Below are 18,595 nucleotides of genomic sequence, written 5' to 3'. Positions count from 1 at the left end.
AATGATAGTATTCCGTTACTACCATGTTTAACAGTGTAGATACTATACCCGTGTCGTTAGCGACTCCACCCTGAAACATGTGATGGCAATATTTGACAGTTTTCCGAAAAGGATAAATGTTTCTCCGCTATGTTCAAATTCATTAATTATTGTTTTCTGATTTGACGCCGAGGTGTTTTCAAACGAAGGAGGTTTTGGACACGTGTTAAAGGTTAGAACAGTTATATATGAAACACGCTGTAACGATTCACTGTTAAAGTAATGGCTTCTTTATAATGTTTCCCAGCTAAGGCTAATGTAATGCCTTCTCTGTAATGTACACTGCTGAGGTAACGGTGTCTCTGTAGCAGCAATGTTTGTGTTATGGCTGGAGATAACAGGACTATGATTATGCATGTTAGCTAATCAGAGATTGTTGCTCTGTCTTGTGAATCTGGAGCGATGTTCTTCACGGTCTTATGTCGAGGAGAGCTAAAGAGGGAAGACGTGTGTGGAGAGAGCTGGTAGACCACGGGACGGAGTGGACTGAGCTCTAAGGGTTGGAAGATCGACGACGCTTGGAGAAGATTGATGGTGGAAGAATGACGACTGAGTGAGCTCCAACGTGCACTTTTGACTTTTCCCAGAATTGGACCATTTTAAATTTTCCTTCCTAACCCTATATTCAGATTAAGTTTCATAATGTTCAATCATTTAATGCATATAGTCTACTGTCCGATAGTTTGCGCTGTAGGTTTGTAACAGAGCGGTACATTACGTAGCGTCCACACAAACGTGATTTCCCAGATCAGCGGGGCCAAAGGCGGATTCCCCTAGACGAACACGAGCTGGGCAAGCCTGAAGGTACTACATTGATTTCGTTGGATGCTGCGTGATCGCCCTGTTTAAATCTGTGCTGGTATGGATGTTGCTGGGATGGAGCAGTGACGTCCCTCCATGGGGTTGCCGGTAATTCATGCGTCCGTGTTAAGTGGGGTGGATATTCGTACCCCGGATGATTTGTTAATTCGATTTTTGAGTATGGGTAAAGCTGTTAGCAAAGTTGTATCGTAGCGGAAAGGTTTGATAAAATGACGGACTCAGACCTCGTTTTATTTCAGACTAGCCCTGACGTAACGGCGGTGGGACAGCCAGTGTCTATCGGTGCCACACGTGAGGCGGGGCCATGGCCAGTCCATACTGTTAGGGAGAACGAACCGGGTTAGATCACAGTCCCCTCAGTGGGTGAGCATCTGGGGGACAGTGACCACCGCTCTCCGGCCTTTAGCATTATCATGGAAAAGGATAGAATCAGAGAGGACAGGAAAGTTTTTAATTGGGCAATTCATGAGGCTATAAGGCGAAATCTTGCGGGTGTGAATTCGGATGACGTTTTTGCAGGGAAATATATTATGGACATCTGGTCGATGTTTACGGAGTTCTTGCAGGATGTTAGGGATAAATTTGTCCCGGTGAGGAAGATAAAGAATGGTAGGGTGAAGGAACTATTAGTGACAAGTGAGGTAAAAAAAAAAAATCTATTCAGGTTGAGGAAATCAGCATACATGAGGTTTAGGAAGCAAGGATCAGATGGGTCTATTGAGGAATGTAGGGAAGCAAGAAAGGAGCTTAAGAAGGGTCTGAGAAGAGCAACAAGGGGGCATGAGAAGGCCTTAGCGAGCAGGGTAAAGGAAAAGCCCAAGGCATTCTTCAATTATGTGGTGAACAAAAGGAAGAGAGGAGAGAATGTAGGGCCGATTAGAGATAAAGGTGGGAAGATGTGCCTGGAGGCTGTGGAAGTGAGCGAGGTCCTCAATGAACACTTCTCTTCGGTATTCACAAATGAGACAGAACTAGATGACGATGAGGACAATATGAGTGAGTTTGATGTTCTGGAACATGTTGATATTAAGGAAGAGGAGGTTTTGTACTTGTTAAAATACATTAGGACGAATAATTCCCCGGGGACTTTTGGAAAGTTCCCCAGGCTTCTGCACGAGGCGAGGGAAGAGATGGCTGAGCATTTGGCTAGGATCTTTTTGTCCTCGTTGTCCACGGGAATGAGACCGGAGGATTGGAGGGAGGCAAATGTTGTCACTTTGTACAAAGAAAGGTAGTAGGGATAGCCCGGGTAACTATAGACCAGTGAGCCTTTCGTCTGTGGTGAGAAAGCTGTTGGAAAAGATTCTTAGAGATAGGATCTATGGACATTTGGAGAAGTATTGTCTGATCAGGAACAGTCAGCATGGCTTTGTGAAGGGCAGATCGTGTCTAACAAGCCTGATAGAGTTTTTTGAGGAGGTGACCAGGCATATAGATGACGATAGTTCAGTGGATGTGATCTATGTGGATCTTAGTAAGGCACTTGACAAGGTTCCACTCGGTAGGCTTATTCAGAAAGTCAGAAGGCATGGTATCTAGTGAAGCTTGCTCAGGTGGATTCAGAATTGGCTTCCTGCAGAAAGCAGAGGGTCGGGGTGGAGCGAGTACTTTCGGATTGAAGGGTTGTGACCAGTGGTGTCCCAGAAGGATCTGTTCTTGGACCTCTACCTTTCGTGATTTTTATTAACGACCTGGATTTTGGGGTAGAAGGGTGGGTTAGCAAGCTTTCAGACTACACAAAGGTTGCTTGTGTTGTAGATAGTGTAGAGGATTGTAGAAGATTGCAGAGAGACATTGATAGGATGCTGAAGTGAGATGAGAAATGGCAGATGGAGTTCAACCCGGAGAAGTGTGAGGTGGTACACTTTGGAAGGACAAATTCCAAGGCAGAGTACAAAATAAATGGCAGGATACTTGGTAGTGTGGAGGAGCAGAGGGATCTGGGGGTATATTTCTGCAGATCACTGAAAGTTGCCTCACAGGTAGATAGGGTAGTTAAAAGAGGATATGGGGTGTTAGGCTTCATAAGTCGAATTATAGAGTTTAAGAATCGCGAGGTAATGGAGGAGCTCTATCAAACTCTGTTTAGGCCACACTTGGAGTACTGTGTGTAGTTTTGGTCACCTCACTATAGGAAGGATGCGGGCGCATTGGAAATGGTACAGAGGAGATTTACCAGGTTGCTGCCTGCTTTAGAGCGTATGCATTATGATCAGAGATTAAGGGAGCTAGGGCTTCAGTCTTTGGCGAGAAGGAGGATGAGAGGAGACATGATAGAGGTATACAAGATATTAAGAAGAATAAATAGAATGGACAGCAAGCGCCTCTTCCCCGAGGCACCACTGCTCAATACAAGATGACATGGCTTTCAGGTATGGGGCGGGAAGTTCAAGGGGGATATCAGAGGAAGGGTTTTGACTGAGAGACTGGTTGGTGCGTGGAAGCACTGCTTGAGTCAGTTTTGGAAGCAGATACACTAGTGAAATTTATTAGACTACTAGACAGGTATATGGAGGAAATTGTGTTGGGGGTTAAATGGGAGGCAGGGTTTAAGGGTTGGCACAACATTGTGAGCCGTAGCGCTTGCACTGTGTTGTACTGTTATATGTTCTATGCTCTACGAGAAGAAGGCGGAAGCCGAGTAGTCTGGGTCACAGTCTGAGTTGCCCGTAGCTGGGCCGGTGATTTCAGAGGCAGGGTTCTCTCATACCTGAGGAATGAGGGGAAAGAGTGGTCGGATTTGGAAAATTTAATTAGTCCACGTCCTCCAGTCAAGAGTAACACTTCTGAGTTGGGATCAGCCCTTACTTCCCTGGCGAATAAGTGGTCCAGTGCATAGGCAGAGGGTTCCCGCCAGAGGCTAAGAATATTCCGTGGAATTATGTGCACTCCCGAGGGGGAAAGTAGTATGAGACGTGTGTGGAGCAGATCTCTCAGTTGTTAGATGAGTGGCAGTGCTCTGATGACGAAAAGCAACACAGATTGGTTGAAGGTTTGAAGGTGTTGGCGGCTGATATAGTGAGAGCCGTGAAAACAAGCCAACCCTCTGCTACACTTGCTGAGTGCTGTATCTACACGCATTAGAGAGCGCTTTTGGTACGACAGGGAGCCCACTGGAACTTATGGAGGGTTTCAAAATATGCGCCAGGAAAATGGGAAGAAGCTTTCTGCTTACATTTTTCGGCAGTTAAATTGTTTGCGTCGCCGGGGCGTCATTCAGGCGGCTGAGGTGGATAAGTTAAGGACGGATCGGAGAGCCAAGCGCGCCCATTCCCAGGACACGATTGCTTGGGGTCTCCGACAGTCCCGTAAAACGCGCCCTCCTCCCTCATATGTTGAGCTGCTCAGAGAGGTGCGGAAGGAAGAGAACGTATCGGAGGCGCGGGAGCACTCCGTCAGCAGGTAAAGTCCACGGTAGTAGCCCCTTGTGGTGAAGTGACCGCGGCCAGCCCAACGGTAAAGGAGATGGTGAAGGAGATGGAGGCAGAACTGAGAACTGAGATGTCCCGGGTGGATGATCGGACTGGTAGAGAGCCCCCCCCCCCCCCCCACAAGGGGACGGATTACGCAGAGGGCTGCGGGTGGCCGGGGTTCCGTGAGCGAAGGGACGGCCGGCAGAGTCTGCTTTAAAATTGTATATTTCGTTGTCATACAAAACATCATAGAAGCATACTTGCTTCACGGTCTATAAACCATTGGACATTCAGTGCCGTAGAAGGATATCATTAGACTCTCCTGTCGGCACCGTTCCGTCTAGCAACTGAATACAAGCGGCATATGATTATGCAACTTCAGACTCCTTATCAAATGAACAGTGACCAGTATTAAATTAAAGTAGAAGTCACTAATGTCTTCGTTGTAAGTGTAACAAATTACTTTTGTCCGTACTATGTGATCATATATTCCATAAACACTCGCTTTCTCTGGTCTGCCCGGATTGTACCACAACCCGATGTAATGATAAAAAGAACAGACAACGAGCCTTCTTCCCCAGCAGCTTGAATGTTTACTAATATCCTTGTGCAAAAGAAACATCATATGATCTTGATGTTTATTTGCTAGAAATCCCATCAATAATACCAATATTATCGTACTGACTGTGCAGTTTTGTATCTTGCTGAGCACTGAGCAGCTTTATTTGCTGCATGTGAGCGGGCATTAACAATTCAGTATATTACGAATGTTGTCGCACTCTCCCTTCGTAACGCGTGACAATGGGATCAATGATAGTTGGACATTATCTTTGGTCGCAAACACGAGGAAATCTGCAGATGCTGGAACTTCAAGCAACACACATCAAAGTTGCTGGTGAACGCAGCAGGCCAGGCAGCATCTCTAGGAAGAGGTACAGTCGACGCTTCGGGCCGCGACACTTCATCAGGACTAACTCAAAGAAGAGCTAGTAAGATCTTTAGTCGAATAGTTCTGCCGAGTGACGTACTTTGAAAGTGTAGAAAAATCTGCTTATTGAAAGCAAGAGCCCGTAATCTTTCTGAAGTTCCAGCATGACACTCATTGTGTCTGCTTCGTATCCGCTGTTCTGCAGTTCCAATCCAGGTAGTGGCTCTCCATCAGGTCGGAGAGATGAGTTTGATTGTCATCGGCTGAGACTTCGGACAGATTCATCAAGACTGTGTTTCACATCCATCCGCATTTGCAATGAACTCTTCCTTTTCTCTTTTGGAGCAATGTTTACAAATCATTCCAAGATCTTCAGCAATAGCGTGTTTTATTTTATCTTTTGCAAACATGTGGCGTATTTCATAATTCGGCATGTGCTGAACTGAAACCGCTTAACTACTACTATTCCTGACTGCAATTAATCTGATTTGTGATGTGCAATAATTCGCTTTGTTGTTGTACACAGCCAGGTTGAATCAAAGCAAACCTGAACATTTATTAGGAACAATCTTCACAATACGTTTAAGTGTTTAAATATGTTAAATGCGTGCATACATAATATTTCAACAATTATATTTCCTATGTCATTACCAGTATGCGAGATCAGAACAAGAAGCTGCCTTATAAAGCTGTAATTGATGTAGACTCGATATTATTATACTACCCCATGCGTTCCATGATCTGCACCACTGGATACAAGCTGGACCTCCTTTCATACTTTAGGTTCTTTATGCACTGCTCCACTGAACAATGTCCGGAATTAATTTTGTGCGGATAAACCAAATTAAAGAGATGTAAATCGCCCCTTTCCTCCGCCAGCCTGCAGTTCACACGTGAGTATGGTTAGTCCATCTGCTTCGCCCACTACTCCCCCTCCACCCCACCGGTCAGGGCCAGGTGCAGATGTGGGAGTAGGTAAGTATGGTCCTATGAGCAGATGCGGTATATCACAAGTCCTGGTTACGCGATCATTGACGCCAAACAGGCGATCTTTGAAGAGTGCTGATTATCCCTGGAGACCTCGAACACGGGGGCGATTTTTTGCCGTTTTTCTCATTCACATTAACGATCAAAATGAAATTGTATTTGAGGTTGTGGAAGAGATTCTGGGGAGGGTACGACAAGTTACACCCGGGGTCTAATGTCCTAGTGGGCAGGTTGGATCGAGTTTTTTTCTGGTCAGTTTATCTTAATTTGGCATGGGGCAGGGAACCGGTGTGATAATGCTGAAGATGCGGCAGTTGTTTGAGAAACAGAGACAATGTGTAACGAGACCGCTGGAAGGGAAAGACTGATGATGGATCAAAATTGCTATCAAGAAGATGAATGCAAGATAAAAAAGGTGGACAAAATTGAAATGGGCGAATACCGGACTAATCGTGTTATATTTGAATGCGTGTTGTTCACTGGATATTGTAGAAGAACTTCCAGCAGAGCTACATATTGGCATACGTGTGTAAGCTGTGGAAAGAAGAAATGAATCATAGAACGGAAATTATAGCTAGGAGCTTAATGTGACTGATATACATTGCAGCAAATGTCCAGGAAAGAATGTGGAAGGGGCGGTGTTGCTGTGTTGGTTCAAAATGAAACCGTATCATTGGAAAGAGGTAATACAGGGTCGTAAGGCGTTGTATCATTGTGGATAGAGCTAACGAACCGTAAGGATCTTAATGTGACTTTTAGAGAGACCCCACAGTCAAGAGTAGGGATGTGCTATACAAATTACAACGGGAGATAGAACTCCATGCCTAAAGGTTAATATTACAATCGTCATGAGGGATTTAAATATTCAGCAAGACTGGGAAAATCATGTTGGTGCTGGATTCCAACAGTGAGAATTTCAACAATGTCTACGTGATGTTTTTTTTTAAGAGTAGCTCGAAGTTAAGCCCACTGCGGTATCAACGATTCTGGACTGTGTAATGAGCCGGAGTTAATTGGAGAGATTGATCAAAGAACGCTTTGGAGAAATTGATCACAGTCTGATCTAATTCACCCTGAAATTTGAGAAGAAAGAGCTAAAGTGGGATGCATTAGGATTACTATGGAGTAAATGGAATTATATCGGCATGAGAGAAGAGCTGGCCAAAATTGGCCTGGAAAAGCACACTGGCAGCAATGAACAGCACGGCAGCAATGGCTGTAATTTCCGGAAGGTATCTGGAAGACACAGGATATATGCTTCCGAAAGAGGAGATGTCTTCTAAAGGAAAGATGGTACAACCATGGCGAACAAGAGAAGTCAAAGCCAACATAATAGCCATAGAGTAGGTTTGCAATACAGCAAGAATTACTGGGAAGCATGATGATTTTCTGATGCCAACGGAAGGCAACCAATAAGTCATTAAGAAGTAAAAAAAAAATATGGAAGCCAATAAAATTAAAGAAGTTAACAAAAGTTTCTTGAGATACACTCTGGAAGAAAGGCAAGAGTGGATATTGGACCGCAGGAAAGCGATGACCAAGCGGTAGCATGGGAGATAATTGAATGGCGGAGGTCCGGAAAAAGTATTCTACATCAATTTTCACTGTGACACTGCCAGTATGGTGGAAGATCCAGTTGTTAGGGGTCATGAAATGAAACCAACAGTCTATACAATAATTCCAAAATCAGAGTTGCTAAATAGATAATGTTCTGCATATCTACGAAGAAATATCCTGTCACATTACAAATCCTTCAATGTTACCTGAATCGTCATGGCAATAATCCTTCAGTAGTCACTTTAGCATAGTAGCACACGAGTTTGTACACCAAGTTTTTTTTTAAGTTGCGTATGTTGTGAAGTTTTAATTAAACGGAGGACATTATACACATTGTTTTGAAGGGAATTTGGTGCACGACATTGTTGTCCAATTTAACACCACTTTATGCTGAGTGAAGGATTACCCCCTTAGTAATAATGATCAGTTAGGCACAGGCACATTCTGTACTTACTGTATCAGCTGAAACACAGGTGAATTTACACAACCGAAAACCTGAGTGAACACGTAGTAATTTCCCAGACACCACACTCCACCCCGCACCACACCAATGAATAACCAAAGAATGTAAACCCTGGGGAAGGAGCCTACACTGGCCAGGTGCTCTTCCTTGTCCCGATGTCATCCATGTGATTTTTTTTTTACTTCAGCTCCTTTGCATCCGAAGCTTTATTTTGGAAGCTACGCTAACTGGTGACTGAAGATAATGGTAACATGCCACCAACGTAACCTATCTTGTTCGCTCTATCACATTACGAGGTTCACCCTCAGCGCTGGTGAACTAGGAGCACAAATAACCTGGTATACCTGCCGAACAGGTGCCCGCCACCCTTCAATTGCCAGTGGGAATTTCATTTTACTCGAATCCGGAGTCTCTCTGCCCACACGACACCCCCTTCGCCCCACGCCCCCCCCCCCAAATATATATATATACTTGCTCCCGTGGTGAATTTTAGCTATAACTGCTCAGATGACTAACTTCGCACCAATCTTTCTGCCATATTCTGCATTTTAAATAATGATCCTTGTTGATATCTGTATTTTGACAGCTTTCAGCATTGCCCTGATAGATGTGTCTGGACAGCCGTGAGCTGAGAACCGTAATCATTACGCTATGTCTGAATGTCCCTTGTGCTCATGCACTGTGTTTCATTATGATGTTCCGAGCTTTGATCTCTGATATCACTCGTCCTTCAACATCGCCCACTCCAGCACACTTTCAATGGCTTCACTGGAACAGCAACTCGAAAGTTGTTCGGCAAACATTTTTGTGCTGATTGTGAAGTTGTTGAATATCACCGCTCAGGGAATAATGACCCTGGGATGTATGATTAAAGATCCCACAGGAGCGTTCACTTGAATTTAGTTCAATAATTTTCATTCAATAATCTTGTCTCGGAAACATCGATATTTAAATGTAATAGAATGCCGCCAACTATTGTTTCGCTTGTGCATTTTCGCCATTAATTGTTCTCTCTCTGATCAGTCTGTCCCTCTCTGTGACTCCAACCCGATATTAATTCTCAAATATTGGGATTGTTTATTGTCATTGGGATTGTTTATTGTCACCCACGAACATAATGGAGAACGAAACCATTATTACCTGATGCCGATGCAGCTGTAAAAAAATAAAGTAAGTCTAAAAACGCAATAAATATCAATATAAACTTATACTATAAAATAAAACGTACAATGAGGTAGTAAAAACATAGGGTTAATTTATATACGTGGACTGAGTGTATGTACTTAAATCGATGCTAGTTGCGGGAGTATCTTAACATCAGATGACTCTGACAGAAAATGATAAAGTAATAAACTGAATGACCTCTAAAATGTGCCGACGGCCAGAGCGTTATACGGCATAATTGCAAAGACATTTCGCACAATACATTAAACCGTTTCGTACCAATCAATTCCCACGTGCCGCGAGTCAGTGTCATAACGGGGGCGATGGTGGCGGTGCCAAATGGAAGACGCAGTCACTGAAGAACAAAGAACTGGACTGGACTAGAGTTAGGGACGGGATAGGACATAGACTAGGAACTGGTACAGGAACACAGACTTAGGCTATGACTTTGGCTAGGAAAGCGGGACCAGGACAAGGAACTGGGAACTTGGCGCCTGGACTTGGACTCCGAGCCAGAGACTGGATAAGGACCCAGAACCTGCGTCTTGACCCCGGAACTAGGCGAGGACATGACGTGGCTACAGGACAGGACATGGCTTGGGTTCTTCAAGGCTTGGCTGCAGGACTAGACGAGGCTTGGGTTCTTCGAGGCTTGGCTACAGGACTAGACGAGGAACTCCTGCACAGGACAAAGCACATGGACAGGACGAGAAGCCGAAGCCTTGATGTGGTCTTGGGAGAACAGGAAAACAGAACACAGAGCCGGGACCCCTCCTTGGGAACAGGACTTGGGGCCGGGCCTCTATACGGAGTCAGGACCCCTCCTTTGGAGCGGGACGTGGGGCCGGGCTCGTACCCAGAACATAGAGAGGCGGTTGGCAACAAAAGGTAGCGGCAAACGGCCGGACCTACTTAGTGAAGGCGTTAACACAGACAGTTCCCAACTTAAGGTAGCGGTACACGGCCGGACCTACCTAGCGAAGGCGAGGATACACAGACTGTTCCTAATTCAAAGTAGCAGCACACGGCCGGACCTACCTAGCGAAGGCGAGGACAGAAACAGACAGTTCCAAACAACGATAGACAGTTCCTTATCTTGGCATACCAAGGCTCCGGTCTTGCTCCGGCGGTAGAACTTGACAGAGATCCAGGCGAAGACGCCGACAAGGCTGCAGGCAAGTCTTCCGGCCAAGGCATCAGGTAAAGGTTGCAGGCAAGGCTTCAGGCAAGGCTTCAGAAGGAAGGGGAGGGGAAGAGAAGGGAAGGGAACAGTCCAGCAGCCAGAGGCTGAATCCTGAAGCTATTTATGAAGCCAGCCCAAACGAGATCAGGTGCCTCAACGGAAACCGTTGAAAACTGGAAAGCCTGGAATAAGGAACGATGGACCGGAACGTGAACCGGAATGCGGACTTCACGGACCGGACCATGACAGTCAGAGAGAGATAAATTAAGAAACATTTGGATATCTAGGCAGAAAATCTCATTTGGTATCATTTTGAGTTTATCAGATGGAAAAAGATTCGCTTCTCTGCAGGAGAAAGTATCTCAGATATGCATCCACTGTTCATACAAAATGGTTAACCGAGCTTAAAAGAGATGCGGTAAGGTTGTGAACGAGCAACAGATATTTCCTTTTCAGTTCTTCAGTCATGAAGCGAGCCTCTGCTGCATCCGGGTTTCTCGTATATCTCGGAATATCTGTGGTACGGGGTCTTCGAAGGGTCAACATCTAAGTAGTAGCTATCGGAAATTGTTTAGGATTGCACAATTGGTGAAGAATCTGGCAGCAGAGGGGATCTTCTCTTTCAATAATACAATGAACCAATTACTCTGTGGTCTACGGAATACTGGCTTAATAGTACTGGTCCACGGCACCAAATCTGTTGAGAAGCTTTGCACTGGTGAATATTTATGTAAAACATTCATTTGCGACCTTCGCTACCACTTCCGGCTCTAGGCACATGTTTCTTTCCTCTGTCTTCTTGATGTTGTGTGGAAGGTTGAAGTCCATCCTCTCTGTCTGTAGATTCATTCGACTTTGTGATTAGTCCAATCACTGTTGTGTCCTCTGCGACTATGATGATTGAGTTGATTAGCATGAACAAGAGTGCAGTCATAGGCGATACTTCAGGCATGGGTTCAGGTAAGGCTTCAAGCAGGGCTTCAGAAGGAAGGGGAAGGAAAGGGAAGGGAACAGTCCAGCAAAAACTCCCTGGTTTGCAGAGGTATTTATGTGCCAGACCGAAATGAGAATCAGGTGCCTCAATTAAAGCACCCAACAGAGCAAGGGAGAAAGCAGGAAAACCCGGAACAAGGATCGATAGACCAGCCCGTGAACCGAAATGCAGACTGCACTGACCGGGCAATGACAAATTCACTGAACAATTATGTGTATGTAGTCGAATATATAAAAATACAAGATCACAGAGGAAAATTAGGCTACAAGAACAATAACAGTTCTACACCCCAATCCAAACAGATGTTAATATCTGAAATTTCGCCAGAGGAGGGATCAGACGCAATTACGTCGTCTAAAAGACAATTAGTTGGGCATATAAGTAGGCGAGGCCTATAAGGATATGATTCTGATGTGGACTAATGGGGTGATATCACGTGGGCAAATACAAGTTTGCCTGACGTACAAAGGCCGAACGGTTGTATGTATATATGACTTTAGCATTTCAGTATTGTTGAAATATTAACCGTGTTCCCCTCTTAGGAAAACTGATTATTTCCACTTCGCTCTTCAATCTGTTTCAGGGTCTGAGCGCAGGTCTTTAGTCTGACCTTGATTAAGGACTTGAGGTCTCTGCGGGAATAGACACCAGGCCTGAGTGTATGTAGATGTGAACATTTCAATGAATTAGCATCCCCTGTCTCCGATTATACACCCCGCCCCGTCTTCTGCTGTAACGCAGCCACGCTCCTGGTTTACCAGTAACCCCAGCGAATTTAGCGAGCCCTTGCTTGTCGCTGTGATATCAGCAGTGTCCTGTTAGGACGGACCCGGATATATGGTCTGCTGCTGATATTCGGGGCTGAATTGCACAGACCTTTAAAGGTCACATGGGGCTTCTTTTTTTTTGGAAACTAATAGTGATATTCGTTGTCTTGGGGATGTTGTTTACCGTGATTGCAGCAGTGATGTTAAATTGCTGAAAAATTCAACAACTGGCTGGAAGACCTCAAAGTCAGACACCGCAGCATACTCCATCCCCGCCCCCTCCCTCACACACACACACATTAAAGAAAGACTACGTAATATGAGCTCAGTGAGTCACAGCAGCTCAGATTTTATTGACAGTCTGGAACATCTGAAAGGTTTGATTGTTCAATACAGAAGTACGGAAGGGCATGAATGCAGGACTTTGTAACCCCCTGACTGAGTTGTGTTCAATACAGCATAAGGGAATAGAAGAGGACCTGATCTGTTCCCACACAGGAAGATGAAGAAGGGATTGCTCGAAAGTCTCGTAGTTGGATGGGGTGCTGACCCAGAGTTCACGCGGAGACTAATTCTGTGCCCCTGTGAGTGGCCGGAAGCTGATAGGCCTCACATTGAGAGTATGCAGCGGGCTCAGTTGAAAACAATAATAATAAGGCACAGAGTTAAATACAGTGAGAAGCTCGCGGGAAAGCAAAAGGGAACGAAGAATTACAATTAAGACATGACGATTTTGAAAGGCAGCGAGACCAAAGGACATGGCGCTGTGTGGCTGGTAAAAATGGAAATGAATTGCATGAAAATACAGTTGAGGCTTGATAAGGCATTGGTCAGACAACAGCTATAGTACTTATGCGACCTTTATTTAAGGATAGATGTCTATCATTGGTGAGGCGCAGAACAGAGTCAGAGTGAAATCTGTAAGTGTAAGTTTCAGCATAAGAGGAACTTTTGATAGCTATCGTCCTGTACTTTCTGGCATTTAGAAGAATGAGCTGGGATGGGATGGGGGAGGAGTCTCATTGAAACGTAGTGAATGTCAAAATCCTATACAGTAGATGTGGAGGGGATGTTGCCAATAGGGGGGCGGGAAAGCACAGCCTCAAAATAAAAGAGCATCCATTCAAAGCAGCGATAAGGAATAATATATTTTGCCAGAGGCTGGTGAATCTGTGGAATTCAGTGCTACAGACGGCTGTGGAGGCCAGAGCCCGGGAGAGGTAAGTCGATGGGTGGTGAGGAGGGAATTTTTGTGATAGATGGGCAGAAGTCTAAAGACAGCTGGGATCTGCCGGTCCTCGAACCACAGGGTTGACTCCACACTGTTCCATGTGCGCTTCAACAAAGACCTTGCACTAATACCGCAACAGTGCTTGACTCTCTCCCTGGCGCTAGAGCAGCAAAACCGGGAAATGTAATGTGACCCGCAGACACCCCCTGTTCCGGACGTCACAATGTGTCCTGTGCAAGGTGAGCCTGAACATCACACCTCAGCCATTGCACCAACTCTCAATCATCATAACGTTTTTCTCCCTGTCCACAGAGTGGAAGATCTAGCATTTTCCGCACGTGGAGCGATTGATCACTCTATGTCGGTACCACACTATAGGTGAAACCCACCTCTCCTGCACCCAATCGTACCTTTCATTGTGCCATCGACCGGGTGGAAAGCAAACTGACTGCCCAGCATTTGCTGTTTACAAAAGTCTACCGGCCTAATAGTCTACCAATGCTACCCCAGGGAAAGACGCCTACCGTGGTCCGTGGCAATTCTCGCTGGCACTGCTCCTCGTGGTTTATTCGCATTCGGCGGAATATAAACAACTCTCTACGAGGTGTGGGTCCACCCGCCACGGCTTATTTATAGAAAATACGTTTTTGTTTAACTTCTACATTAAAACAACAAAGAACACCGGAACTAGCAAAGTTTATTAACACAGATTAATTTAAAATAGTCAAATCCTCGGCAAGGATAACATTTTTCCTTGCTTTGCCTACTGTCCCGGAACAACTTCATGGTATCAATGGACGTTTAGGACAGTCTGACCCCGTAGGAAAGAGAGATTCGAGAGACTGAGCGTCAGAACAGTGATTCCATTTAGTAACAGTATTAATACAAGCGTCAGAGATTGTTGTTGTAATTGTCAGTGATGTCACTGGATGACGAGGTAGCCGGAACTCACACGCTGATAATCCCCTGATAAGTGTAAACATCACGAAGAGTAAGGATGTAGTTAATCCGAAGATACAGCGTGTGTCTCGGAAGGTCATTCTGCGGCTCTCTCGCAATATTCAGATCCGCAGCAACAAGTCCATTTTATTATTGACATCAACCGAACAGATACGGAAAATAGTTCCTACGTTTACACCTGCCCCTGCGACGTATGGGAACAAAGAGTGCAATCTGTTAAAATTCGCAGAAGGGTGAATTTTAGTGGGAACTGCTCACGTAATGTTTAAGCTTCGAAAGGACGCAGAAAGGATTCACAATGATGTAATTGGAACTTGGAGTTTGAGGTAAACGGGAAGTATGGATAGTTTTTTTTTGTTCTGCGGTAGAGGCTGAAGGGTGAATATATAAAGATTTATATAAACTACGTTGAGACAGCATAATGTAGACAATCAGCATTTCTCCAGCCGAGTGAATTCTAGGACTAGTGGTTATAGTTTTATGCGCATAGGTGAAGTTTTAAAGTGGTTCCTGAGGAACACAATTTTCAGTGTGGTGGGCACAAGGAACGAGATGCCAGTCAGAATAGTTCAGGCAATGTAATTGGAATGTCTCTTTGGCATTTGGACAAGATCATGTTTTGAAAGCTTTGAGAGGATTGTTGTCTAAACACAGGCAAATGGGAGTCACTCAGGAAGGCACCCGCTTCGACACGTTCAATCCTCTTGACAATGAGCTGTGTTAAATCAGGCAGACAGATCGACAAGATTGAAGGGCATTGAAGCTTGTGGAAGGTAAATGCGAGATTGCTTTGCCTCAGTACCCTTTAGACCAGGTGAGAATCAGCTTCGCGTGGCCCGTGTTAATATCCTGAATAAATCTGTTTTCACGCAATCCCGGCACTGTGGGGATGGGGTTCCCGAGCGAACTGTGGAGTGTTGGTGATAGTATTACCTCCCTAAGATATGAACCATATTGAGATTTAATTAAAAAGTGAATGTGGGTCATCTGCACATGATTTAAGAAAATAAATTTGAAAAACAATGCATCGTGTGCTTATTTATTAGTTTTCACAGAAGGTACTCAAATATTTAGGTGTTGATCTCTGTCTTCTGTAAGGGCCAATTTCCATAAACTGACATATTGCGAAGTAACCTCGAGTATAATGTATAGAGGATCGAGAATGGAAGATTGTCTTCTATTGCCAATGGGTGGAGTGTTCAATTGAAGAGGTTTTGTTTCAGCTAAGTGGCACTGCGGATCAGGAAGCAAATAGAACAACACAACGTAAGCTTAAATGACACAGACAATTTACTTCCTAAATTTGTATTCTTCTACTAATTATCGAGAAAGAATATTTTCTATTCTCAATTCCTGCTAACGTTTTTGGAGACGGTTATGCAGTATTCGTACAGTTTTTGTCCCTCATTTTCGCTGTTGCAGATGATACAACTTGACAGATCGGGAAACATGGAATAAGAATGTTATTGACCGTAGCTCTCTGCTGCTTTACAGAGATCCAATGTTGGGCACAAATAATTTGGTTTCTTTAACATTGAAATGGCTCTTGTCCTAATTCAATACTCGATTCCATCCGGCCAATTCCACGCATTCATACATTTTATTTCTACGTTGAGCTAATTCTTATTAGATACGAATGAGGCACTTTAAGTTACCGAGCATCGCGATGTTTTATATGAGAATGTTTACCTTATTATCAAACTGAAAGCGCAGATCCTTTACAAGATGTTTCCTGTTGTAGGACGTGTGCGAGCTGGGACTGAATTCTACTTAGGGGAGAGATCCTTAGATGAACTTACATTTGTCTTGGTCAATGCCCGGATAAGGGTCCATGGAGACAGTATCAAAGCCTTTAACTCTCTCCTGAAGTTAGTTTGGGTCGCTGCATAAATACACGTGTTTGTACAGGAACTCATATTCGTGAGCAGAGTCCCGGTTTCAGCAGCAATATATCGGGCAGAGTAATAGTCGCGATCAGAATACATGGTTAGACTGGCGATAAAATGCGTCACTGTCGACGGCAGCCAAAATATCATGAAGCTGCCCGACACACAGAACAGTAACACGATGCCCTTTTTTCTGTTCTCCATTTCCGTGTCACGTTCACTCTTACTCTTATGGATTCGGAAGCCCCTCCGGGATTTGCTGGCCACCAAGATATGCCTGGCTGTCATCCCATTAAATAGAAATATTAAACCAAATACGCACAGCAAGTTTTGAAAGGATTTGAATCTGCTGAATGCGACAAAAGTTGGAGAGTGGAAGATGTCCAATTTCGGGCGAATACCCCAAGAAATATTTCCAATTATTTTTTGAGGCTGAAATGCAAACAAGAAAGGTATATTCTCCAAACAAAGCACTGCCAGTATTACTGCTGCCAGGATTCTGGCAATCTTCACTCTGCAGTATTTTGTTTTAAACTTCTGACAGCATATGGCAACATATCGATCACAGGTGAAGGCGACGGTGTACCACAGTGATAGTTCCAGAGTGACTGCCAACACGTAGACCGTGGCTTTAAGGACTCTCGTATAATGCAGAAATGAATTTGACAGGCGGAATATTAAAATCTCATAGACAAGGACATTGATGAGAATGACCAATAAATCTGCCACTGCCATCATCGTCATGTAGGCAGAGATGCATTTGGAAAGACCGCATTTTCTCCGTGAGAGAATAATAATTGTTAACAAATTAGCTGCAACAGAAAAAAAAAACAACCGAAAAAGACGTCACTAAAGAAGGAAGACAAGTGAATCTTACAACTTGTTGTTGAAATATGTTCGGATGGATTTCTGTTCAGTCTGTGCACACCGATGGTCTGAGAGTGAGCATAGGCAAGACAAAAAGGCACTTCGCAGTGTGATCTTCACCAGCTGGAAACGGGCTGAAAAAATAGCAAGTGCAGTTTACTGGAAGCCTGGGTAATGTGTTGCTCTTCAGGAGGCCAAACCAGGTTACCGTTGCTTGGCGAATGGCAGGGTGTGAGTTTTACCGTACAAAAGAAAATGAGCTGTAAATACAGATCCGTCATTCATTTGAAGTGAAACAATGGGTGACCGGGCGGCACCGTGAGCTTTTAGCACATCGCCCATCACAAATCAGGACCTTGAGCACTGCGGTTGTGTTATTGAGTTAAAGTTGTACAATACATAATTGAAACCGAATTCCTTGTATTGTTTACATTTGTAGTCACCTTAATACATGAATTATATCAAAATTACTGACAGAGTTCAGAATATTTACAAGGATACTGACGGGACTGAGAAATCTTTGTATACATTAGGGGTATAGTTCGTCTAAATGCATTCCAGCATTTTCCCCTCAGGTTGTGTGAAACTATTTTGAACGATCATAGGATTAGCGTGAAAGTTGAAATGTTTCGGGATAATCTGAGAGAAGTTATTTACTCAGAGGGTGCTGCGGGTGTGGAAACAGCTTCCTGCGGTGCGGACGATGCGGGATCTATTGTACCACGTAAGATAAGTTTGGATAGGGACAAGATGGGAAGGAGGTAGACGAATGTTAGTCAGGTGCCGGTTGAGAGGACAACAGAGGTTCAGGTCTCTAAGGCGGACCGAATGGCCGCTTTTTGTGTTGTAGCACACTTTTACTCTATGACAGGGACGATGAAAAATACATTACCTACTGAACGAAACACTACTGCTATTTCAGGTATGGTATGCCTCCGTTATCTTTGCACCGCACATGAGGAGACCCCTCATGTGTCCAGAAGAAAGTCTTCTCAGCGGCCGTGTGGACAGGTAAGGATACAGCGCTTACTGAGCAGTTTGTGCAATGGATACATTGTGGTGCATCTCCTGATCATACTTCATAAAAAAAAACAACATTGTCCTGCAGAAGGCCATTAGCTGTTACACAATGTATTAATAAGACTTACCGGGTAAACCAAACACCACTAGTACAGGGTAACAAACGTCTTTCATCTGTAGGATCGCCGGTCGACGCATTTTCAATTGCTTGAATTATCTCCCGTTGTGTAGTTCACATCGGCGTATGACTTGGATCACGAAACTCTGCTAATTTATAGGAAACACGAATTCTCCGTCACGGGTAAACGGGTTGT

The 18,595-nt window shown here is 44.4% G+C and overlaps 1 pseudogene; it reads right to left on the bottom strand.

Annotated features, from left to right (window-relative positions):
- LOC140207717 (muscarinic acetylcholine receptor M2-like) overlaps nucleotides 1-18,507 on the bottom strand; it is a 40,864-nt pseudogene extending 22,357 nt beyond the window's left edge.
- Between the last annotated feature and the right edge of the window lie 88 nt (nucleotides 18,508-18,595).

The sequence above is a fragment of the Mobula birostris genome, chromosome 13 (assembly GCF_030028105.1).
Source record: "Mobula birostris isolate sMobBir1 chromosome 13, sMobBir1.hap1, whole genome shotgun sequence".
NCBI classification, from domain to species: Eukaryota; Metazoa; Chordata; class Chondrichthyes; order Myliobatiformes; family Myliobatidae; genus Mobula; species Mobula birostris.
The sequence above is the reverse complement of the archived record's forward strand: the minus strand, read 5'-3'. Positions and strand labels throughout refer to the sequence as shown.